A 23,947-nucleotide genomic window follows, 5' to 3' on the forward strand; every position below is an offset into this window, starting at 1 on the left:
CGTCACGTCACGATACGTCAATGATTCTACCATGCAATTCCCATGAAAACATTCACATACACCAGCAACGTAACGACCCGTCAGCATACGTTCAACCAAGGCGCTTGTATAAATGTATAACAGGTGAAGCAACATCATCACTTCAATAAGAAGGGGATTACGGTTTGTGGAGCGGGGGTTGTTTGTTTCGTTATTCCTAGGATACGCCATTTTGACGTAGGACTACGTCTTTCATTTCTATACCGGGGTGTAAAATCAAAGTTTCGAGAACGAAAGCGTTACGCCGGAGACCGAGATTTTGAGCGTTAATAGCTCCTAAACAACTGAACGAAATGGTATGATAAACACTTCATTCGAAAGATAAAATGTCCACGCGTTCTATACTTGTTACTTTTTGATCCAAAAACTTGTTTCAATAGTCTTAAAATTGTTTTCAAAACAGGCTATTGAAATCACCAATCGGTATATAAGCGAGCGCCGCTCGGAAATCCACTCAGTTCTAATTGAACAGCGATTGGAGCATATTGTCGCTGTTGTGGTGAAGCTCTTCGTTTATCATGAAAGATCTCGAAGCAGCCGCTACACACACACATACAAACGCGGAATTCTTTCCGTTTGGATGCCATTCAGCACCGAGAAAGATCCGGAAAATAATCTGCCAGTTCCTCTGGGAATTTAAAAATACATTCATGTGAAAGAGTTTATTTTAATGTTTTCTATCCATGTAACACTGTGACCAAATACATTTGGTTTTGTGATTTTTCAATCAATCGCAATTAACAGGATAGCAGACAGACAGAAATCCATATACATATATATACATATAGAAATCCATATATATATATATATATATATATATATATATATATATATATATATATATATATATATATATATATATATATATATATATATATATATATATATATATATATATATATGTGTCCACGTGGACATTTTCGTACCCCCTACCCCCCTAAAGTTGCCCACGTGGTATGTGGACAGCCCCTTATGACACGCAGTGTATTTGAACGAAGAGAGAATAAAGAAAATTGGTATAAAATAATTTCGGTTATATTCTACTTGGACATCCCTACATTGCCAAAAGCTTCATTTCGATTTTCATTTGGCTCTCTAATCAACGCTCCAAAGTTCGCTCTCTTCCGCTTATCTCTCGCGCCGAGCACGTGTGACCACAGAAACCATCGACCGGCATCCCCCGCCGAACCTCTCTGTTGACAAACTTCACCAAACGTAAACAAACCGAGCTTTCGCTCTGTCTGTCTTCTCGCGCTCTCATACTGCGATCAGTTGCCTGCTAAACAACAATTCACGTTCCGCGCGCTCATCATCAGCATCAGTTCGCAGAGGACATTCATGTTGATCGGTTGGTTCGGTTTGCCGTGTGCATCGCTCTCGGTTCGGAAAAGTCGCACTTCGTTGGGGAGATTTTTTTTTCTCGGTTGTGGGAAGAGCTTCGCGAAGAGTGTTTTCCCCCTTTTCGGTTGATCTGTGCGTGATGTGATTGAAGAGAAATTTTAAGAAGAAAACAGAAAAAAAACCAAACAAGATTGTGCAATATTGTTGTGGGTGGGAGTTTTTTTCGGTGGTTTTGGCCTTACTGGTTAAAGGGGGTGATATCGGTGCAAATATTCTTGCCGATGAAAGCTGCTGTCTTGAGTATAGACGAACGAAGTGATATGTGATCTGATGTGAAATGTTATGATTGAATTTTAATTTTGCTTGGTACTACATAATTTTGTTCGAAAAACAAAAGTGTAATAAAAAAGTTGATGGAAATTAGTTATTGTAATTGAAGGAACGTGTTTCGGGACACCAATTAAACATTTGAACAGCTGATTACAAGTATAATTCGGCAGGTATGAACTGAGTTTCCGAATATTTTAACTAGATTGATGTTCCCAAAATAGTTTAGAAATAAGTATCAAGGTAGAATAACATGTTAAGTGGATGCTTCGTCGCTTTACAATTTTAGAATGAAGGGGTAGACGCTCTGTGGACAAACAACGGCTTTAGATGAACTAGCAATACAGGAAAATGTATGTTACAATGCAGAAAACGTGATCAAATGAAGATCACCGTTCCGATGCACTATAATTAACGAGATGTGTGGTAAAAGGCTGATGAATTAAACATCGAAATTGAGCCACGTTTGGCATTGGCCGCACTACATCGGCTTTCGGGGACGAACCAAATGTTATCATGGAAGCAGATGATTACTATTGTGTCAAGGTGTTAAGCAGCGTGCAATGTGTGGTGGCGTTATGCTGTGTGGTTAGCGGAGGCATCCGACGAAACACTGAAATTCGAATAATTTGTCAAATTATACCCCTCACGATGACGGCTGACGCAAATTGCAGTTGGAGTGACCTTTTTTTTTGTTGCTCTCCCACTGTTGGGACCATTTATTATCGCCGCAGTTTGCCATATCTCCAAATATTGACACCGGTGTGGCGTGATTTTGCGTGCCAAAAGAATAAAAATATTTGCACAGCAAATAATGGTCCATTTTTTCGCAGGTATATACTAACTTGAACTGTCGGATAACAGCGCTCTTTTTTGTGTTGTAGAAACAAAGCCTTCATACGCGAAAAAAAAAATCATGAGTTGTCGTTTCCCCGATATCGGGCTGAACTGCCGTGTGTCATCGTTTAGACGTGTCGCACATATTTGCATTCGGATTAGCTTGTCTAATTATTGACATTGTTGCTAATTACCTTTGGAGCATCGAAAACGATTTTGTTTCTTGTCCCTCCCGTGACCGGGTGGCGTCAGTGCTAATTACGCGAATTGTGGTGAAATACTCGTTTTAAGGTTGTTGGACTCTATTTTCAAAGGAAATTTCTCGATTCACTATCATCTGCGTAAATAAGTGGCTTACCACTTCCAAGAAAAACGCAAACATCATTAACAAATGAAATGAACAAAAGTGGTCCCAATTGAGAACCTTGAGGAATTGCATGGTTTATGGTTCTACTTTTTCGTTTTTTTTGGTATCTCCTCCTTTATAATTTCATTGATTATTGAGTAAAGAGTCGTCACTGCTACTTCAATGTTTTCCAGATTTCTAAATAAACTCTGCCAATTGATATTATTAAGCTTACACCTAATTAGTTGGTAGTTTGCTTTAGTGTAATCAGAGACTTCCTCAAATCCATAATCAAATGGTTTCTGGGTGTTATCTGTAAATATGGAGTATTTGATAGCTGTGTGGAAACCATCATTTTTCCATAGTCTTCCGTCATATTTGTTAATAATTCTTTTCAATGAAGTGGAATGATAATAATTTTATTCGAAAGTTTGAATGTCAAAGAGTTATATGTTTGTTATTTATTCATTGCTAAGTCAATGCTGAGACGAGACATGACAATAGGGGGCCGATTCCGGACCACTTTTTCTGTCAAACTCGGACCACTTGCAACTCGGCTTCTGATTGGCTGATGAGGAAAACAATTGACAAAGATATATATACAAAAATGGGATATCCAAGATTTTCACAGTGTTGCTATATTCAAAATTGAATTATAGTTGCATTCACATTTCAGTTTAGCGATAATTTCTATAATGAATTGTTTGTATATCTTCGTTTCTATTACGTCCGGTGTTCAGTTTCCGAAGAGAAGGAAACATTGCATCGGAATTTCCACCATACATCTTCTCGGGATTCTCTTGCCATCTAGCGAAGCATAATAGCAGCGGCCTAGCAGAGAAGAGCATTCAATTATTTTCCAACCGTAAAGTAGTTAGCTTATTGCTAATTTAGATCAAATAACAAATAACAACCATTGCAGCAGAAAAAGTATTTAAAATCATGCTGGAACCTGAATAAACCATACATACCTAAAAAAAACTTGAATAAACGCTATGTTATATTTTGGGAATGTATTTCAGTACTATTAGTATTTGAACGATATCAAAGTTGAATTATAAGGCCTTATTTCCTTATACACTCCTCGGTGAAAACGGAATGAAGGGTATTCACGATGACAATGATACGGTGTCGATGTCTGGATACGAAATTAGCTTTTAAGTCTTACTACCGAAGACACTTTTAAATTGCTAAAATCTGAATGAAAATTTTTATCTGGTGTTTATTATTAACTTGAAGTACGTCTTACTTACCCTAACTTGATCTGTTTTCTATACACTTTCCGATATTTTCACTAAAACTTGTCATTATGATATAAAATGATCTTCAGATACAATTTTTGTACGAGATTATTGGCACCATCGCTTGCCACACCATGTACGGAACGCAGTGAAATGAGGAAAGCAAGGTTTTCCATTCACATTGAACACTAATTTGATACGGAGAAGTTAATTTTCATTCATAATTTCTATTTGAAAAGTGTTCATTCTACCTGAAAACCCATCATTTTCTCTAACTCGTAGAACGAAATTTAATGGCGTGTCGTTCATTTCGTTTTCATCGTGAAATGTAAACGGTAAGGCCCATAATCCCTTGATAAATAGAATTAACTTTGAAATTAATTCATGTATTTCAACATATCATACTCCTACTAACAAATCTACGTTTTTCAGTTTTCTTTATCTCTTCACGTTTAATTTTTTTGCTTACCAAAATAACAGGAAAATACTTATTGTTTAAAATATGTGATATTCGGTTGAAAAATGAATACAAAAAATGGTGCAGCACAGAAAATACATGATACGAAAAACACATGTTTTTCATGGGAAAATAATCTTCCGAAATTTTATAACATTTGGCAACCTTCACGTCTCGCTTCCCTGTTATCTAACACTTGGTCGAGGAAAATGCAGAAAGAAGAGTAAGAAGCCAGTTGTCACGTCTTGTCTTAGAGTCAATGGTAGTCCACCTTGCAATTTTTTATCACAAATACAACCCACTTCTAGTTTTTTTTCAAGTTGGTACTACTGTCAGTGGTCTTTATGTCCATTTTGAGCGCAACCTGTCTGTTAGTTTGTTTACAGCGTCATTGACACGTTGAGCCCCCAAATTGATCTTGCTGCGTCGCGCCCGCATCAAGAGCGTTTGCACAATATCAGTGTCGGTCCGAGGTTCCAAACATTGTTATTGTATAAGTAGAAGAATCAGAAATTCGACTAGAACTTTCTCAGATTTTGTAATATATCCGAAAATAAACCATATATATATTTTTTTTTAATTTTGTAACTGTCAGTCCCAGTCAGTCAGCGCTTTCCTACCAAAAAGCTCAACGTGTTCAGAAGAAGTAAACTTTTGTTTGATTGGCGATTTTTGATATGGATAATTCTATTGGTTATATATATATCGCGTGAATTTTGGTGTTGCAAACAAAATTTCTTGTGCAGAAACGTTGTAAATGTTGCAGAATACATTTGGTGACTCAACTATGTCGAAAACACGGGGGTATGAATGGTAAAAGGCTGATGAAAACATAAAAAAAATGGTGCTCGAAAATCGTTATTTATGTTTGGAGAGAACTAGCTCGTAAATTGAATATCTCTCACGAGACCGTTTGTTAAATTTTGGTTGATGTTTTGGGCATGGGAAAAGTCACAGCACGACCAGTGCCAAAAAAACAAAAATTTCATCGCAATCAAGGGGTTGAAGACATGCTTGGACTTGAACTTGAATGCTGTTTTCACAGAATTGGATACATAAAATCGAATTCGCTGCGTGAACTGAAGACAATTCCTGTATATAGCTATAAAAATGTTTCGATGACTGGATTGTTCGTTGGAAAAAGTGTATCGCTTCAGAAGGGGTCTTTTTTGAAGGCGATAATATAAATTTAGATAATATAGAAAAAAAATTCTTTAAAAATACAAATTTCCAATACATTTTGTCTTCTACATACCCGGAAAGTACGTAAGTAACTCAAGATACGAAGTGCGACAGCCAAATCACTCCGGAAGCTTTATGGTTTTTTTTTGCATCACACGCTCACATTGTTGATGTTTTAAACGTTATATAAGGTAAATAGAATTGCCATAATGTTATGTTTTGTTCAAATATGTTTGGAGCAAATATGGAGTCGCCTATGACAGTGAAAACTGTGAAAAAGACTGTTGCGATAGGAAATGTATAAAATAAACAGCTACTATAAAACTCGCAGAGCAAACATATTAGGTTGGGGGAAAAAGTAATCCATTATTTTTGGGTGAAATTCAAAACTATTTTTTCGGATTGTCCAATTTGGGCCAAAATACACCGTTTTGTTGGAAATTTCGAATGGCTCTATCATAGAAGTCTTGGTTCTTATTAGCGAAAAACGATAGCAGTACATTTTCACAATCTTCTCTTGATCCCAATTTTTTATTACTCTGGAACAGTGTTGGAAAAAATCATCTTCGCTAAGATCAAATGCATAGATTTTCGGGCTAGGTTGCATCGAAAACCTATATATTCCAAACGAAAATTAAAATGACAGATCCAGGCAACCATTGAATATGAGCAAATGAACTTTTGTCCTTCGATATGTTTTGGTGTTTATTTTTTCCACCCAGTGTCATTTTCATCTTTTTTATCGGAAACGTCAGAACTGAATTTCATTTCAGCCAAATGAATATCAGCTGTTGTTAACTTCTAACCTGAGGCTGCTGTGTGCGGTTGGGTTTTGCAGTTGCCGGATGCCGTAATCGGAAATACCTCATGAAATTCCCGATGTCGCAAATGACTTGGCGGTAGCTAAAACCACTCGTTCTATCCATTCTGCATATGCCGTTGCTATCGTCTCGTCTCGTCTTTATTTTGAACTTAAATTCACTACCAGAACGAATATCGTTTCGGATGTGATGAATATCAATTTGTTGCTTTTGATATCCAAAGTATAAATAACAGCGAAGTTATGAACCCCACTCAATATCGCATTCATTCATTATAGCAAATTTGCTCATGCAACAGCGATATGAACAAAATGAACTCGTTTGTTATTGTCATCAATATAATGAGGTCAGTGAGTTTCAAGCTGGAAAAAAGCCATTTACACTGGAACAAAATCATATTCGTTTCTCGTGAATATTTGTTGATATTCTAAGACACTGCTCTGGAAGTTTTCCAATGCGACAAAAAGGTCGCATTGGTGCCAGGTCCAAACTACAGCGCGGACTCGATTATAAAGGGTGTGTCACATCAAATTGCATCACGGAAAAAACGCTGTAGAAATTCGCCCAGTAGACCGATCCTTTTGAAAATTTTAGACAGTAAAATAAAAACTATTAAACAACTTTTGGGATTTTCTTTTTATTCATACTTCGAGCCCAAGCCCGTATGCTCGAACCTTCCTCTTTACCCCGTCCATAAGGTTCTGTACAACGTCAGGTTGTAGTTTTTTTTGAACAGAAATCCATTTTCTCTTGAAGTCCGCCTCCGATTTGACAACTTTTGGGTTCTTCCGGTGGGCCTGCTTCATAATCGCCCAATATTTCTCTATTGGGCGAAGCTCCGGCGCGTTGGGCGGGTTCATTTCCTTTGGCACGAAGGTGACCCCGTTGGCTTCGTACCACTCTAACACGTCCTTTGATTAGTTGCACGAAGCGAGATCCGGCCAGAAGATGGTCGGGCCCTCGTGCTGCTTCAATAGTGGTAGTAAGCGTTTCTGTAGGCACTCCTTAAGGTAAACTTGCCCGTTTACCGTGCCGGTCATCACGAAGGGGGCGCTCCGCTTTCCGCAAGAGCAGATCGCTTGCCACACCATGTACTTATTGGCAAACTCGGATAGTTTCTGCTTGCGAATCTCCTCCGGAACGCTGAATTTGTTCTCTGCGGAGAAGAACAACAGGCCCGGCAGCTGACGAAAGTCCGCTCTGACGTAGGTTTCGTCGTCTATTACCAGGCAATGCGGCTTCGTCAGCATTTCGGTGTACAGCTTTCGGGCTCGCGTCTTCCCCACCATGTTTTGCCTTTCGTCGCGGTTAGGAGCCTTCTGAACCTTGTATGTACGCAGGCCCTCCCGCTGCTTGGTCCGCTGGACGAATGAACTTGACAAATTCAGCTTATTGGCGACATCCCGGACCGAACTTCTCGGATCACGTCTAAACTGCTTAACTACGCGCTTGTGATCTTTTTCACTGACGGAGCATCCATTTTTGCCGTTCTTCACCTTCCGGTCGATGGTTAGGTTCTCGAAGTATCGTTTTAGTACTCTGCTGACCGTGGATTGGACGATTCCCAGCATCTTACCGATGTCCCGATGTGACAACTCCGGATTCTCGAAATGAGTGCACAGGATTAATTCACAACGCTCTTTTTCGTTCGACGACATTTTTCCAAATTTACGAAAAATTGACAGTGAAGCATGGCCAACGTGAGCTATACACTCTTATCTGATTATAAGCGAAAGCTGAAGATATAATTCCTAAAAATTCAATTTCTACAGCGTTTTTTCCGTGATGCAATTTGATGTGCCACCCTTTATACAGTTTTTCGATTTCTTTTCACTGTATATAATCGAATCCTGTATATAATCGAGTCAAAATTTTTTTTTTCTGCTTTCTTTTTTTTCATTTATTTTTTGTTTTTTGAAAATAAAAGAGGAATTTGATTTTTGATTCATCCCCTCAAAGTCAGAAAACAACTTTCTCACATACATATATTTAAATCGTTTATTTTTACAGGCTCAGTTACATAGGTTTAAAGGAGCCGAACTCCTTACTGTATTGTTACTAGTATATATACATTTTTCCTTAATTCTAATGTTAATAATAAAGGAAACCGATTACTCGCGGTCAACTCGAGTTTAGAAGGGTGACATATTTTCTTCAGGAAAAGGAGGGGATATGAGGATATGTTGACAATGATCACACTCACACTCTCAATCACACTCATCACACTCAATTCTTAAACCTATCTTATATCTAATATGTATTTACATTTCATCTTATTCTTAAGAAGGGATCCGATCTCTCACAAAGGAAAAGGAAAAGGAAAAACTAAGGGTATAAGGACAATCACACACGAAGATCGATAGCTTCAAGGAATACATATATTTGGGACATGTAATCAAGGTCTAACCGAGCCAACACGTCTCTCACCGGCACATTGGGCTGCCTTCCTCGGGCCCGAAGGGTGACTACTAAATTCGATCTGGCGACAAGATACAGCTCGCACGACCAAACAACGTGCTCGATGTCGTGGTAACCTTGGCCACAAACACAAAGATTGTTGTCGGCAAGATTAATACGAAAGAGTAGCGCATCTAACGAACAGTGATTGGACATGAGTCGAGAGAAGGTGCGAATAAAGTCCCGAACTCAAGTCCAGACTTTTGAACCATGGTTTGAGGCTAACCTTAGGGATAATCGAGTGGAGCCACCGGCCCAATTCATCTTCGTTCCATTTGCGTTGCCAGTTAACTATGGTATTTTTGCGGACTAAAGAATAAAATTCATTGAAGGCGATTTGACGCTGATAAATATCGCCTTCAATTGCACCTACCTTTGCTAATGAGTCAGCCCTCTCATTACCCAGAATTGAGCAATGTGAAGGGACCCAGACAAAGGTAATGACATAACAGCGTCTGGATAAAGCACTCAAAATTTCTCGTATTCTCTCAAGGAAGTACGGCGAGTGCTTTTCCGGCCTCACTGAACGGATAGCTTCGACAGAGCTAAGACTATCCGTTACAATGTAATAGTGTTCAACAGGTCGTGAGGCGACGCTGTCCAGCGCCCAGTGTATCGCTGCCAATTCAGCAATATACACTGAGCAAGGATTCTGAAGACTGTGTGAGGTGCTAAAAAATTCGTTGAACACTCCAAATCCTGTGGACTCATTCATAGAGGACCCATCAGTAAAGTACATATTATCACAATTGATATCCCCATACTTTGCATCGAAGATCGTTGGAACGATCCTCGATCGAAGATAATCTGATGTTCCATGGATATCCTGCTTCATGGACAGATCAAAATGCACAGAGGAATTGATGTAGTCAGGAAAACAAACACGGTTGGGAATATACGAAGAAGGATCAACCTGCATGGAGACGAATTCATGATATGAGCTCATGAATCCAGAATGAAAATTTAGCTCGATCAGCTGCTCAAAATTTCCGATCACCAATGGGTTCATAACCTTACACCGGATGAGGAACCGAAGAGATAATAAATTGAAGCGATCTTTTAGTGGGAGTAGGCCTGCCAAAACCTCGAGACTCATGGTATGCGTTGAGGGCATACATCCCAACGCGATACGGAGACAAAGATACTGAATTCGCTCGAGTTTAATGAGGTGTGTTTTGGCAGCTGATTGAAAACAGAAACTGCCATACTCCATCACTGAGAGAATAGTTGTTCGATACAACATTATAAGATCTTCGGGATGGGCTCCCCACCAGGTGCCGGTAATTGTACGGAGAAAGTTTATTCTTTGTTGACTTTTTTTACTCAGATACCTAATATGGGCCCCCCAAGTACATTTAGAGTCGAACCAGACCCCAAGATACTTGAATGACATAGCATGAGTGATCGGTTTACCCAAAAGTTGAAGCTTTGGTTTTGCTGGTTTATGCTTCCTAGAAAAAACCACCATCTCTGTTTTCTCCGTGGAGAATTCGATCCCTAGCCCAATGGCCCAGGTTGAAAAATTGTTCAAAGTATCTTGTAAGGATTCTTGCAGGTCGGATTCGTTTGATCCTACGACAGACACCACTCCATCATCTGCAAGTTGTACTTTCTCACATGAAAAAAAAATTTTATCCAGATTATCTCAGGAGGTGATAAACGATAATATTTGATGAAAAAATCCTCCTACGCATATGTTCGAATTTCAACAATGACAGAGTTATAGAACTTTATTTTTGTTTCGGACTCTGTTACTTCAAACTGGCTCTACATTAAAAAGTACGCTACGGAAGACGACCTTGATGCTTTCATTTGAATGATGAGAAAATTTTAGTACAGGATATAGTAGTGGAACAACTAGAGTAGTGGATTTTAATAACATTTTGGAAGTGAAAAACTTAAAAGTTAATAATTTGTAATGTGTTATTATTAATTTTATCCTAAAAATTTATATTAAACTAGATTGTTTCTATCAATTAAATTGAAGTCCTTTAACCGCTCTACAATTTGTTCTTTGACGCCCTGCTTCTATCTTTCTTAATTTGGCTGTAATATCGATATAAACAATTCCTGATGAAAATTCCAGCAAAATCTTCAAAAATCACGATTTTTACCCCACTGCACATGCAATAGCCACTTCAATTTCACCTTAAAGTTGAAAAATTTCATTTCTTCTTGAAATAAGCCATATTTGAAATATAAAAAAAATCCAAACTGTATACAATCGGGTCCAAATTTGTATATAATCGAGTCCAACCTGTATATGGTGGATGCATTAAAACATCCCAATCAAGCTCTCGGAATTGTGTGGCCTTGCGTTGTCCTGATGGAACACAACGCTTCTTCTGTTGGCCAATTCTGAACGTTTCTGGTCAATCGTTAGCTTCAAACGGTCCATTTGTTGACAGTAGAGATCATAATTTAGTGTATTGCACTGGAAATTTTTTTTTAAATAAAATTAAAATAAATAAAAATACATTAAATTGAACATATTTTACTGTTGCAGTATCGGCACCAGAAACATCAATCACCATTTCAGCGGCCTGGCTTGCATTTTTGCATTCATAAAATGAAAAGTGTTAAATGTACCGAATTTTCACTTTGTTGTCCTCCATTGTTAACACCCTGTAACTCGCAACTGAATGGAACAAACAAAAACAGCAGGAGTGAATTGCCACATTAACAACGAGCCTAAACCTGTATGATCGATATTACGCGAGATATTGATCACTAAAGACAGCTACCGAGAAAATAATGGATTACTTTTCCCCCAACATAATATTTTAACAAACCATAACATGATGGCAATTCCATTTACCTTTTATAATGTATAAAACATCAAGAATGTGTGCGTGTGATGAAAAAACCCCAAAAAGCTTCCGAAGTGATTCGGCCATCGCACGTCGTATCATTGCTTGATGCTGTTGTGTGTGTCATCAGCATAAAGGAAGAGTGTTAACTGCTCGCTGGCTGGAGGGCAATTGCGTAATGTAAATGTAATTGCGTAATGTAATGTAAATTATTAAAAAGCAATTGTTTATTTGGGAACAGCGGCCATCTTGGATTTGGATTTTTCATGATCTGCTGTGTTCTACCAGTCGAGCACTTTCATTTGATACCCATATTGGCTATTCATTATGGAATTATTATACAAATTATTCAAAATTTCCGAAAGTTAAAAATAAAAAACTCCGGATAATTGAGTCTAAAATTCCGGTTAATCGAGTCAGATATGTACTATATTTTTATTAATTCATATTACGGATGGTTTGTACTGCTGCTTCTTACGAAACCCATATTATGTTACATTGACATGTGCTATTGTTGTCAATTCGCCTTCAAATTGAATAAAATATTGCTAGATCGCGTAAAAGTTGTCTACAAATAAAGATTGACCTTAATTTAATATTTTTTCCGCAAGATGGGCCCCGCAAGAAACTCAACCAAATCGCGTTGGGAGACGAACGTGGTAAGAGGTCATTATCATAATAATTAGAATCTAAATTATTTTCAAGAAAGCATTTGCTCGGATTCCATTAACATTTATCCGAATGTCACATGAACCCGAACATGAAGTAATGAACCCAAAAAAAAAATTATTGATTTTTGCTAAAGCAGTTCGAAAAACCACTTCATTTGTTCAATTAACAATAATGATACTCACTGGAGTCGGGAAATTGGTGGAACATAGATTTGCGTGTGAGAGGCCACCTCTTCCGACGGCGGGTCGGCGGCCAACTCGGATTGCGGCTCGCTTCCTGATCCTCGGTAGATGATTGACCTCATAATAGATTTTATTACGAAAAAAAATAATAATACAAATGATGGTGACGTTAATACGTAGGTATCGAAATAATTTTCTACAAATATCAAGTACCGTTTTGTCTCATATTCCGAACACTTAAGCTTTGATGGCCATCAAACAGTGTCTCATTACTCAAAATGGTACTCTTTCGTGAAATTAATTTGATTTTTAGATACAATAGAGCCTCCGTTTTAATTTGACTACATTAAATTGATTTACAAATACATATTCATGGTGAAAAGCTAAAAATATGTTTAAGCACTTTTGTCTCAAATTCCGAACACTTTTGTCTCAAATTCCGAACAGCAAAAATGCAATTTTTTTTCAAAAATCATAACTTTTAAAATACTTGACCGATTCATATGACCGATACATCAAATTAAAGTCAATCAGCCAGTCTTTTTTGGAAAAATTATATGCTCGCAAAAAAATTGATTTTGCTTGTTTTTTTGTAATTATTGATTGTATTTCAGCAATTCCGAATGAAATCGTCCTAAAAATGCAGATTTTAAAAACTTGTATTTTTGATTCCAATGAAAGTGTGTATTCCGTTTGGGTTGGAGGAAATATGAGTTTTTCACAGCAATTGGGAATTATTTGACTCAAGCTTTTGAAAAGGGCGTATCGATTTTAGTAAGAGAAATCTTTGATAATTTATATCTCAAAAACAATGAGTCGTACCGAAATAGTGTCTTAGAAAGAGTTATAGAGTATTGAGGGTTGAATATAAAAAAATGTACACTGAGATATAAAATTAGTACTCTTTTTTTTATTTACAAAATAAAAATTCAATTTGCAATATCCAAAAAACATATTTTTTAATTTTTTTTGATTTTTTCATACAAAATAGAAGTCATGCAGAAAATTTAAAAAATGGGCCCAAGATGGTGAAACTATTTTTGACGAACTTTGTGGAACATCGAATTTTTTGAAATTTTCGGAACTTCGAATTTTTGTATGTTAACAATCATTTTTAGCCACAAATTATGAATCCTGATGTGATTTAAAACAAAAAAGGTTATTATCAATCTCCTTCTAAATGTAGCCATTCTCGAAATATTAAAAAAAAAATTTCTAATTTACGGTCTTTTTCAAATACATCATCATGATTCATTTTTTGACTCAAGCGTAACTTTTGAAAAGGGCGTATCGATTTGAGTAAGAGAAATCTTTGATAATTTATATCTCAAAAAATATGAGTCGTACCGAAATAGTGTGTTAGAAAGAGTTATAGAGTATTATTGGCTTAATTTGAAAAAAATATACACTGAGAAGAAAAATTATTACTCTTTTTTTATTCACAAAATAAAATTTTAATTTGCAATATCAAAAAATATGTATTCTTTTATATTTTTTTTCAATTTTTTCATATAAAGTAGAAGTCATGTAGAAAATTTATGGACCCAAAATGGTAAAACTATTTTCGACCAAATTTGTGGAACATCGAATTTTTAGGAATTTTTGAAACTTCGAGTTTTTGTATGTTAGCAGTCATTTTTAATCACAAATTATGAATCCTGATGCTATTTAACACAAAAAAGGTTATTATCAATCTCCTTCCAAATGTAGCCATTCTCGAGATATTTGAAAAAATATAAGAAATTTATTGTCTTTTTAATAGTAAATTGGCCCTTTGAATATGTTTGTCGTGTTATACCATCATGTTCATGAGATTTTATGAATTCGCTTATAATTTCCAACAACTTTTCCAAACACATCGTTATGGTAAAGACATATGTTTAGGAGTTATGTTACGAAACATTCGAAGACATGTGGGTTAATACAAAACGTAGCGAAACTCAAAAATCTTTTTTATCTTGATACAAACTTCAGTCAATCAAAAAAATTTTTGGAAATTATAAGAAAATTCATAAAATTTCATGAACATGACGGTATAACGCGACAAACATATTAAAAGAGATTATTTACTATAAAAAAGATTATAAATTAGAAATATTTTTTTAAATATTTCGAGATTGATAATAATCTTTTTTGTTTTCAATCACATCAGAATTCATAATTTGTGGCTAAGAATGATTGCTAACATACAAAAATTCGAAGTTTCGAAAATTCCTCAAAAATTCGATGTTCCACAAATTTTGTCAAAAATAGTTTTACCATCTTGGGCCCGTTTTTTAAATTTTCTACATGACTTCTATTTTATATGAAAAAATTGAAAAAAATATAAAAAAATACATAGTTTTTGTTATCGCCAATTAAAATTTTATTTTGTAAATAAAAAAAAGAGTAATAATTTTTCTTCTCAGTGTATATTTTTTCAAATTAAGCCAACAATACTCTATAACTCTTTTTAACACACTATTTCGGTAGGGCTCATATTTTTTGAGATATAAATTATCAAAGATTTCTCTTACTCAAATCGATACGCCCTTTTCAAAAGTTACGCTCGAGTCAAAAAATGAACCATGATGATGTATTTGGAAAAGTTGTTGGAAATTTTAAGCAAATTCATAAAATTTCATGAACATGACGGTATAACACGACAAACATATTAAAAGGGATTATTTACTATAAAAAAGACAATAAATTAGAAATATTTTTTAAATATTTCAAGAATGGCTACATTCACAAGTTGATTGATAATACCTTTTTTTTGTTTTAAATCACATCAGGATTCATAATTTGTGGCTAAAAGTGATTGTTAACATACAAAAATTCGAAGTTTCGAAAATTCCTAAAAATTCGATGTTCCACAAAGTTCGTCAAAAATAGTTTTACCATCTTGGGCTCATTTTTTAAATTTTCTGCATGACTTCTATTTTGAATGAAAAAATTTAAAAAACATTAAAAAATATGTATTTTGGATATTGCAAATAGAATTTTTATTTTGTAAATAAAAAAATGAGTACTAATTTTTTTCTCAGTGTACATTTTTTTATATTCTAACATCAATACTCTATAACTCTTTCTAAGGCTTTATTTCGGTACGACTCATAGTTTTTGAGATATAAATTATCAAAGATTTCTCTTACTCAAATCGATACGCCCTTTTCAAAAGTTACGTTTTAGTCAAAAAATTCCCAATTGCTGTGGAAAACTCATATCTCCTCTAACCCAAACGGAATACATACTTTCATTCGAATCAAAAATACTCATGTTTTGTCATTTGTCGATTTCATTTGGAATTACTCATTTGTTTCTTATAGTTTACATGGTTTCGGGACCAAGAGCGCTATATCGGTATCGATACATGTAAATGATGTTAAAATGAAGTCTATAACCCAAAGAATATCAGGGTTTTGAATATTAAATTATTTAAACATTAAAGCTCTGTAAATTCACATTCAAAAATGAAATGTTCGTAATTTGTATCATGCGTAGAAACTTGATTATTTCCGAACACTAATTTTAATGAAGATTTTTGCGCAAAATATCATTTTATTTCATCCATTTATTGTAGATTCTTACCTCTTCTAGCACTTTACATGAAAACAACAAACAAAATAGTTGAAAAAACTTCAAAAACTGTAAAATTACCGATATATGTTTTTTTTACAGAATTTGCGAACGCAAACATTTCATCATTGGTTTTGACTGTCACTTTTTTGTAAATGCGTAATATTATAAATTATAGACCCAAAGAATTTCAGGGTTTTGATTATTCAATTATTTATAACATTAAAGTTCAGTAAATTTACATTTGACTATGAAGTGTTCGGAATTTGAATCATGCGTAGAAACTTGATTCATATAACGAACACTACTTCAATATTAATTTTAATGAAGATTTCTGCATAAAATATCATTTTTTACACCCATTTATTGTAGGTTCATGCATTCTCTAGCACTTAACATGAAAACAACAAACAACAAAATAGTTGAAACAACTACAGAAATAATATTAGACATTTGAAAAAAAGTGACAATCAAAACCAATGATAAAATGTTTGCGTTAGCAAATTCCGTGAAAAGGAAGAAAATTTACATATTCGCTCATGACAGGGTGTAAACAATGCACTAAAGCAATTTTGGTATACTTGGGATAATTTTGGTGAAATGAATAAACAGTTACTGGTATTTGAAAATTTGGATACAATTCTCACAATTTGGAACCGAAGCTTTATGTATTGATTTCCCTGGAACAATTTAAAGATGAGTGACTCTCGTAGTCCAGTGGCGAGTTCGAGAGTTTCGGGTTTAATTCCAATTCTGACCAGATTTTTTTTGTCGAAACAAATTCTTCCGATTTGCATTGGTACATGTGTATCTTTGAATTCGGCACAAAAAAAACTGAATAACTAATTTGAGGATTAAAATAATGCGACGTAAGTTTGTTGAGAAGCGAAATTCCGTTAGCAATATTAGTGTTATTGAAAAAGAATAAGGATAAGTTTGAAAATAGGTTGATGAGCCATTAATTCAAATTGAAGTAAATCGTTCATAAAATATGAAAGGCTTATGCTTCGAATTTTAATTAACTACCTACGAATTCGCACAAACAAAAATTCGTCAGTTTTCCATTCTGAATGTTTTAATATATTTTGCCTATTAGTTATGCTATCTCCCGAATCTGTAGATCAGATGTCCACCATAAGCAGCGATAAAATTTGACAAGTTGTCACAAACAACCCCTCCGATGGGTGGCGTAAATCACGGTCGAGGTGTGAAAGATGCGTATCGCTTCTGCCGATTTGGCAGCAGTGATGGCATAGTCCTTGGCGAGTCACCGTTCCGATACCATCCATTGTCACATTCGCGTGTCGAAGGTGAATTTAACCGACCAACCGAAGCCGTTTTTAGCGCATTAACTATACTCTCTCCCCGAAAATCACCCAGCAATGCGTAAACATCAAACTAAAAAAAAAAAAAATAATGATTAACTGCGCAGCATCAATACAACAAGTGGGTGTTTGCGGCCGCAAGTCATTATCTAGCGGCGGAATGGAAGTATGCTGCTCATAAAGCAACCGAACGCGCACGGATTGACCCAAGAAAAACACATTAAGCTCTTTCCATGGGATCGTCAATCGTCACCGTTTGTTGTTTATTTTGTGTAACTTTTTTCGGACTTTTTCTTCTCCTAAGCGCACTTTGGAAACCGTTTTGAAGATCGCGCGTGGGACAATGCGAAAAATGCGAGCTACCGTTGTTCACTTTCATTTTCAAAAAAATTCCCCAGGTTTACAGCATAAAGGGTGCCCATCTTCCTATCGTAATCTCTAACTTATTTGTGACAGGTTGCGACCTTCATTTTTCGCACGCAGTCGTACGAGACGGACAATCCAGACACGGTTTTATCGCGTCTGGGAGCATTCCCCCGTTTCACGCTCTGTCGATTATGACAGCTTGCTGAATCGCTTCCCATCACCACCCGAGAGCGCAATGAATCGAACCAGTCAGTGGGGGTGGGTTTAGTGGGGTATTGTTTATCATTTCCTATTTCCATCGCTGAGCTCCACTTGAGATTTGCACTGCAATCACGTACTTCGAAGTGCTTCATTTCCTACGCTCAATCGGGTGGTAACGAGATGACCTTCTCAATAAAATCTTCTCGGTCCATTGATTTCGAGACTATCGCTGTAGTGTGGAAAAAGCTGCGCGTACACAAAAAATAATCAAAGCCAATCAAAAATTTTCAAAACTACTCAAATGTTGGTGTTTATGTAATTGCATTTAAACGTGGTGTCATATATTGTGATCCCAAGAATATCAATCTCACGTTTATGGTACATTTCATAATATTCATAATCATCACGTTCAAATTTTCGCGTGTTCAACAGCGGTCTCTTCAACCGATTCATCGCAAACTGTGTTTGTGGTTATTTTTAGTCCGCGCTTTCGGCTCGATGAATGCTTTTGGCTATAGATACGAAATATGAAGTAACAGTTTCCGTTATGATGCTTATTTCTGGAAACAAAAGTTTATCTTAACATAATGGTCACTTTCGCGATCAGTCTGTAGGAATACATCTGTCTGGTCTGGTATGTTCCGAGTTGGGAAAATCTAGTCAGACAAGGTCACTAACTCCGGATCAAGACATCGCTGAGCGTAGATCCATAATAAAAATCCAAAATCGTATCATCCAAAACTAAATAAAAACAAACAGAGGAACCGTTAGGCGCGCACTATTGCACGAACCAATGCTTGACCTCGTGCTCCATATCTATTTACCGCTGATGATTCAACTCCCGGTGCTTCCCGCGCATCGTAGGTAACCTTAGACGTGGGAAAAAGGTGTAACGCATGGAAAAAGTGTACGCATAAAAAACGGAAGTAAATAACCTACATATGAGTAGTGGTAATTGAAAGTTTATAATGATTTTTTTTCATCTTCGATGATGAAGATCTTCTCTGCGGTGGTAGGAAGTATTTGTTAACCATGTAAAATGAAGCCGAAACCGATAGACGGAAATTTAGTTCATGGTGAAAGTTTGTAAGTGCAGAAATATTTAGCTGATTTTCCTATTTTGAATGTGATCAATGGCAAACAGGGAAGAATTTGAGCTCTTTCATTCGAGTTTTAGAAACAAAATAGGTCAATGTTGCCAGAAAAATTAGATAGCTGGCTTCTCATGCTTCTTCTTCTCACTGTTTGTGTCTCTGTGTTGAACATAATTGGGTGGTCAAACCACTACGGATTTCAGAGTTTATTCGAATGATTCGTATTTTTATCATTTAGAATCGATAATCTTGTAATTTTATGATAGATTTATTAACTACCATATTAACAAAAAAAAATTTTCATAATAAAAATTTCACGTTAAATCTTGCATCATGCATTACTAAATTGTGAAGTAAAAGGTAGAATATTTCAGAATGACTGTCATAAAAATATTGATTGATTTCCCATGAAAAGAGAAAATACCCTAAAATCAAGAATTCCAATTCCAAAAAATATATATAAGTTAAGGAAACATCTGTGCAACTGGCTGTTAACAAAGAATGGGAACATTAGAAGATGCATGCTCTCAACGCATTCATGACAAAGATCATGAGATAGGCCAAAGATTGCAAATAGCCAACAACAATCTAAGCAGCAGCGATAAGGACTCCCACGACGAAAGCGAGAATGCAGGAATCCTAAACAAACCGATGAAGATGGAAACTGGAGGAACACAAACAGAAGCGCAATACCACAACAACGGAGGAGACGGAGATAAGCATGTTGGCGTGGCAAGAGAAGAAAAGGTTGAACGTTGTAGCAAATCTGTAAATAAATTAGTCTTAGTCCTAATGTCGTAGAGTAGAGTACTCTTTAAATCCGAAAGCCCGGATCGGGTCTTTAACTGGCGCAGTCGGTAGTTCCGGCCGCGAAACGTTTAAGTGTTTTTTTTTATCGGGGGAATACCGATGAACTTTAAGAACTGATTGAACTGTGGTGTGTGTTAAACATTAAACGTGTAAAACGAGTGTGATATAGTGAGGAAAACACATCTTTCGCCTTCGCCGGAGCACCAAGTAAGTAATATTTTATATATTTCTACTATTTACTACTAAGACCAATAAAAACGTGATCTAATTTACCGCATTTATTGCGTATTCAGTCTTAAAGTTTTATGCTTTTTTTTATACAAATAGAACTAGCTTAATAAACGGATGATTACTCGCAAAATGGCGGAATCAATCCAAAAACAAATAATAAAGGAAATAATCCTTTTGCTTGAAAAACAGCATATGCGACTTTCGAATTTTTAATTACCATTAGTGGGTAATCACTCCCAGAACGCGGTTAATAACTTTGATAAATTAAGGATCCCTGATCCTATTAAAATGATCCCAAATTTCGCGGGAGAGCCGAAAATACTAGTTTCATGGCTAGAATCGGTGGATCAAAAAATCCAATTCATCAAGAACATAATTAACAATGAACAATTGATTAATGATGTAATGCCTTTGTGGGTGAGCATCATCAGAGACAAAATTATAGATAAAGCTAATGACGCTCTTGTAAATGGTCATACAAAATTAGACTGGTCGGCAATTAAATCTGCTTTAAAATATTCTTTTGGCGACAAAAGAGATCTTTCCACACTTTGTACAAGTATCCCTTACTTGAAACAAGGTTCAAAAGATTTAACTTCGTATTATGAAGAGTGCCGAAACTTATTAGCTGATATAAAGGCGAAAATTTTGTTGAACGACGAGACAAAAGTATGCGCTGTTGTTCTTATAAAAACATACGAGAGCATGATTACAAATGATTTCATAGATGGCTTACATGCGAATTTATCGTCATTAACTCGCATTTATCGACCTGATAGTCTTTTAAAAGCCTACGAAAGTGCTTTAGATCAATACAACGCCATACAAAGACGACGTGAAAGTTTTCCACAAAGAATGGTCCCTTTTACGAAAAACAATTCATTTAGAGAACAATTACAGTAGCAATCATATTTCATGCACAAAAAACCTTTCAGAACAGATCACAAACAAAATCGGCCTTCATTGATTAATACTAATCAGTTAGGTTCTTCGCGATTCATTAATCAAAAACAACCCACAAAAACAAATTATAATCAACGTTCTACCCCCAATTTCCAACCTTTTCAAAACAATCGAATTCATTACCAAGAAGAGATCCAGAATAGGGAACACGTAGGTAAAGTATCTCCTGACAGTAATGCCATTAACTATAACGAGTATTCATTAAATAAATCCGCTATTACTCAAAACACTCCTGAATTAAGGGATAACCTAAATTTTCAGTGGGATTCATACCCCAACCACAAATATATTTCATCTGGCCTCAAACAAAACCATAATTTCTCAGAGCAAAATCTAAAATTTTCAGAGGGATTCAGACCTCTTTCATATGATAAAGAAAACAGTTTTCTCCCATATCTGAATATTAAAACACAAATTGGAAATCTAAAATTTCTTGTCGACACTGGCTCTAATAAATATTATATTTCACCAGAGCATATTCACCCCACAATGAAAATTAATTGCGTACCTCATCTAATTAAAAACATTTCCGGATCGCATAATATAGACAAATTTAGTGAACTCAATATTTTCTTCAACTATAAATCACTACCAAGGCAGAAATTTCTTTTATTTCGATTTCATAAATTTTTTGATGGTCTAATCGGTTACGAATCTTTAAAATCATTGGGCGCTATCATCGATACCGTATCCAACGAGCTACTAATAGGAAGTTTGAGAATTCCTATGAACAGAAAAACTTTTAACGGAACTGAAACGAACTTTCAGATCAATAATATTCATGGCGGAAAAACACTAATATCGAACAAAACACAAAATTCTTATACTGATCACAATGTTCAAATCGATCCAAGCATAATTAATACGAAAAATGTTTCATTATTCAACCCGAGTAGTAATCCAGTTATTCTAGAAACTGACTTACACAACAAAATGTATTCAAGCAATCGAACAAATCTCCAAAACAAACAAGAGCATAATTATAGGAAAGAGCGAATAAATAGAACAGTACAAACGGGAATCAATCAAAATCACGTAGAAATTATCGAAAATTTTACTTATACGAAATCCAGAACTCAGCAACCCTCACATAAACTTGATAAAAACAACGGAAGCGATGGAACCGTTGAAAGGTTCCGCTCAACAAGCAACGAAATATCTCGTTGCTACAGACACAAATTCGGAAACTTGACAACTAATGAAATGTTTTTAAAATCATCTATATTACATAATAATACAATATTATCTCCCCCAGATTTCAAGCGTCTAGAAGCTCCTTACGATATCAAGGATAGTGAAGAAAAATCATTCAACTTGGCAAAATTATTTTGATATCGAAACGAATGCGATATGAATGTTGTGGTAAAATAAGACAAATCTCAAAGTAAAACAACCATCACAATAAATGCGAACCGAACACATCTAAAATGTTAAATGAACCAAACATTACTTCTACCATAACAATAATCATATTCTTTCCCTTTCCAGGAAATTCTAAAATTCTTTCTGCCCGCTTCTATCAACTATATCCATACAATCCAATGATTCTAGTAGAAATTCTGGTCTACTAATCATAAAAAAGCCCCAGCGATATAAGTCAATAAAATGTGCCCTAAAATCGACTAAAAAAACTCTTCTAGTACCTTATAAAATAAAAATAGAACGGCAAATTTAAAAAAAAAACATTCATGTTTCAATTCACATTCTATTGCCAAAAATAGAACAAGATCAAAATCACCGAATTGTATAAGATCATAAACTGAAGAAATAATAAAACATCTAGATAACAATAATTTTAGCGAATCATAAATAGTCTAACAGACTGAAAGTAGTCTTCTGAAAAACAATGAGTAAGTTAGGTTTAAAATTATTCCTATAAGCATGAAACAAAAAGAAGCAGAAAAAGGGCTGATTTTTTTGCCGAATTTGAATTATTAAATTTGACTGAATTATTTAAATTATTTTCAATTGAGTATTCCTAGAGTCGTACAGCATATCTTCCAAACATATAATTAGTTAAACTTCGATTTACCTGACAATTTTTCCCATAAAAAAACTGAATTTCGTAACAAGTAAAGTAAAAAAAAAAATTTTTTTTCTAACAAATTTAGATCAAATCTATGAGTTCTCAAATCTAAATCCATCAGCATTTCACGATCATATGGAAATTTTTCGCATTGTATCGATTCTACAATTAGATAGTACGAGTTATTATATATTTTTTGTTAAACCTTTACAAGTGAGAAACACAACACTAAAAATGCCCGCCACCATCGCCATCATCAACAAAACCGGACGAATTTTCCCACTAAGAAGTGTAGCCGCATATCCGATAAGAACCGTCTTGAAGATTTTACCAAGAACGAGTGTTTCCCTAACTCATCAACTAGAGCCGATGATTGTACCGCTCAGGACTACTCTACACGAGCTGATGATTGTACCGGACATTCTGCCATGGATTTATATTGAGTCCGACTTGAACTTGTTTGTATTAAAGAGGCATAACACTTCGCAGTCAAAAAATGATGAAAACGCAGTCAAAACCCTACTGAAACGGGACGTTTCAGACTCGGAGAAGGGAGAAGTTAAGGAAACATCTGTGCAACTGGCTGTTAACAAAGAATGGGAACATTAGAAGATGCATGCTCTCAACGCATTCATGACAAAGATCATGAGATAGGCCAAAG

At 35.5% G+C, this 23,947-nt stretch overlaps 1 protein-coding gene across 3 annotated transcripts in view; it reads left to right on the plus strand.

The window, feature by feature from the left end:
• The first annotated feature begins 1,348 nt into the window (after positions 1–1,348).
• Positions 1,349–23,947, plus strand: part of LOC129767529 (cAMP-dependent protein kinase catalytic subunit PRKX) — a 256,788-nt gene continuing 234,189 nt past the window's right edge. For 2 of the 3 annotated variants that reach the window (XM_055768524.1, XM_055768525.1), the window contains exon 1: positions 1,349–1,880. The gene's annotated coding sequence lies outside the window, so the exon portion shown is untranslated. Of the gene's footprint in view, positions 1,881–20,041; positions 20,274–23,947 lie in introns of those variants that run through there. The other variant, XM_055768526.1, reaches the window with a different exon arrangement.

Source organism: Toxorhynchites rutilus, chromosome 2, assembly GCF_029784135.1.
Source record: "Toxorhynchites rutilus septentrionalis strain SRP chromosome 2, ASM2978413v1, whole genome shotgun sequence".
Classification (NCBI taxonomy): domain Eukaryota; kingdom Metazoa; phylum Arthropoda; class Insecta; order Diptera; family Culicidae; genus Toxorhynchites; species Toxorhynchites rutilus.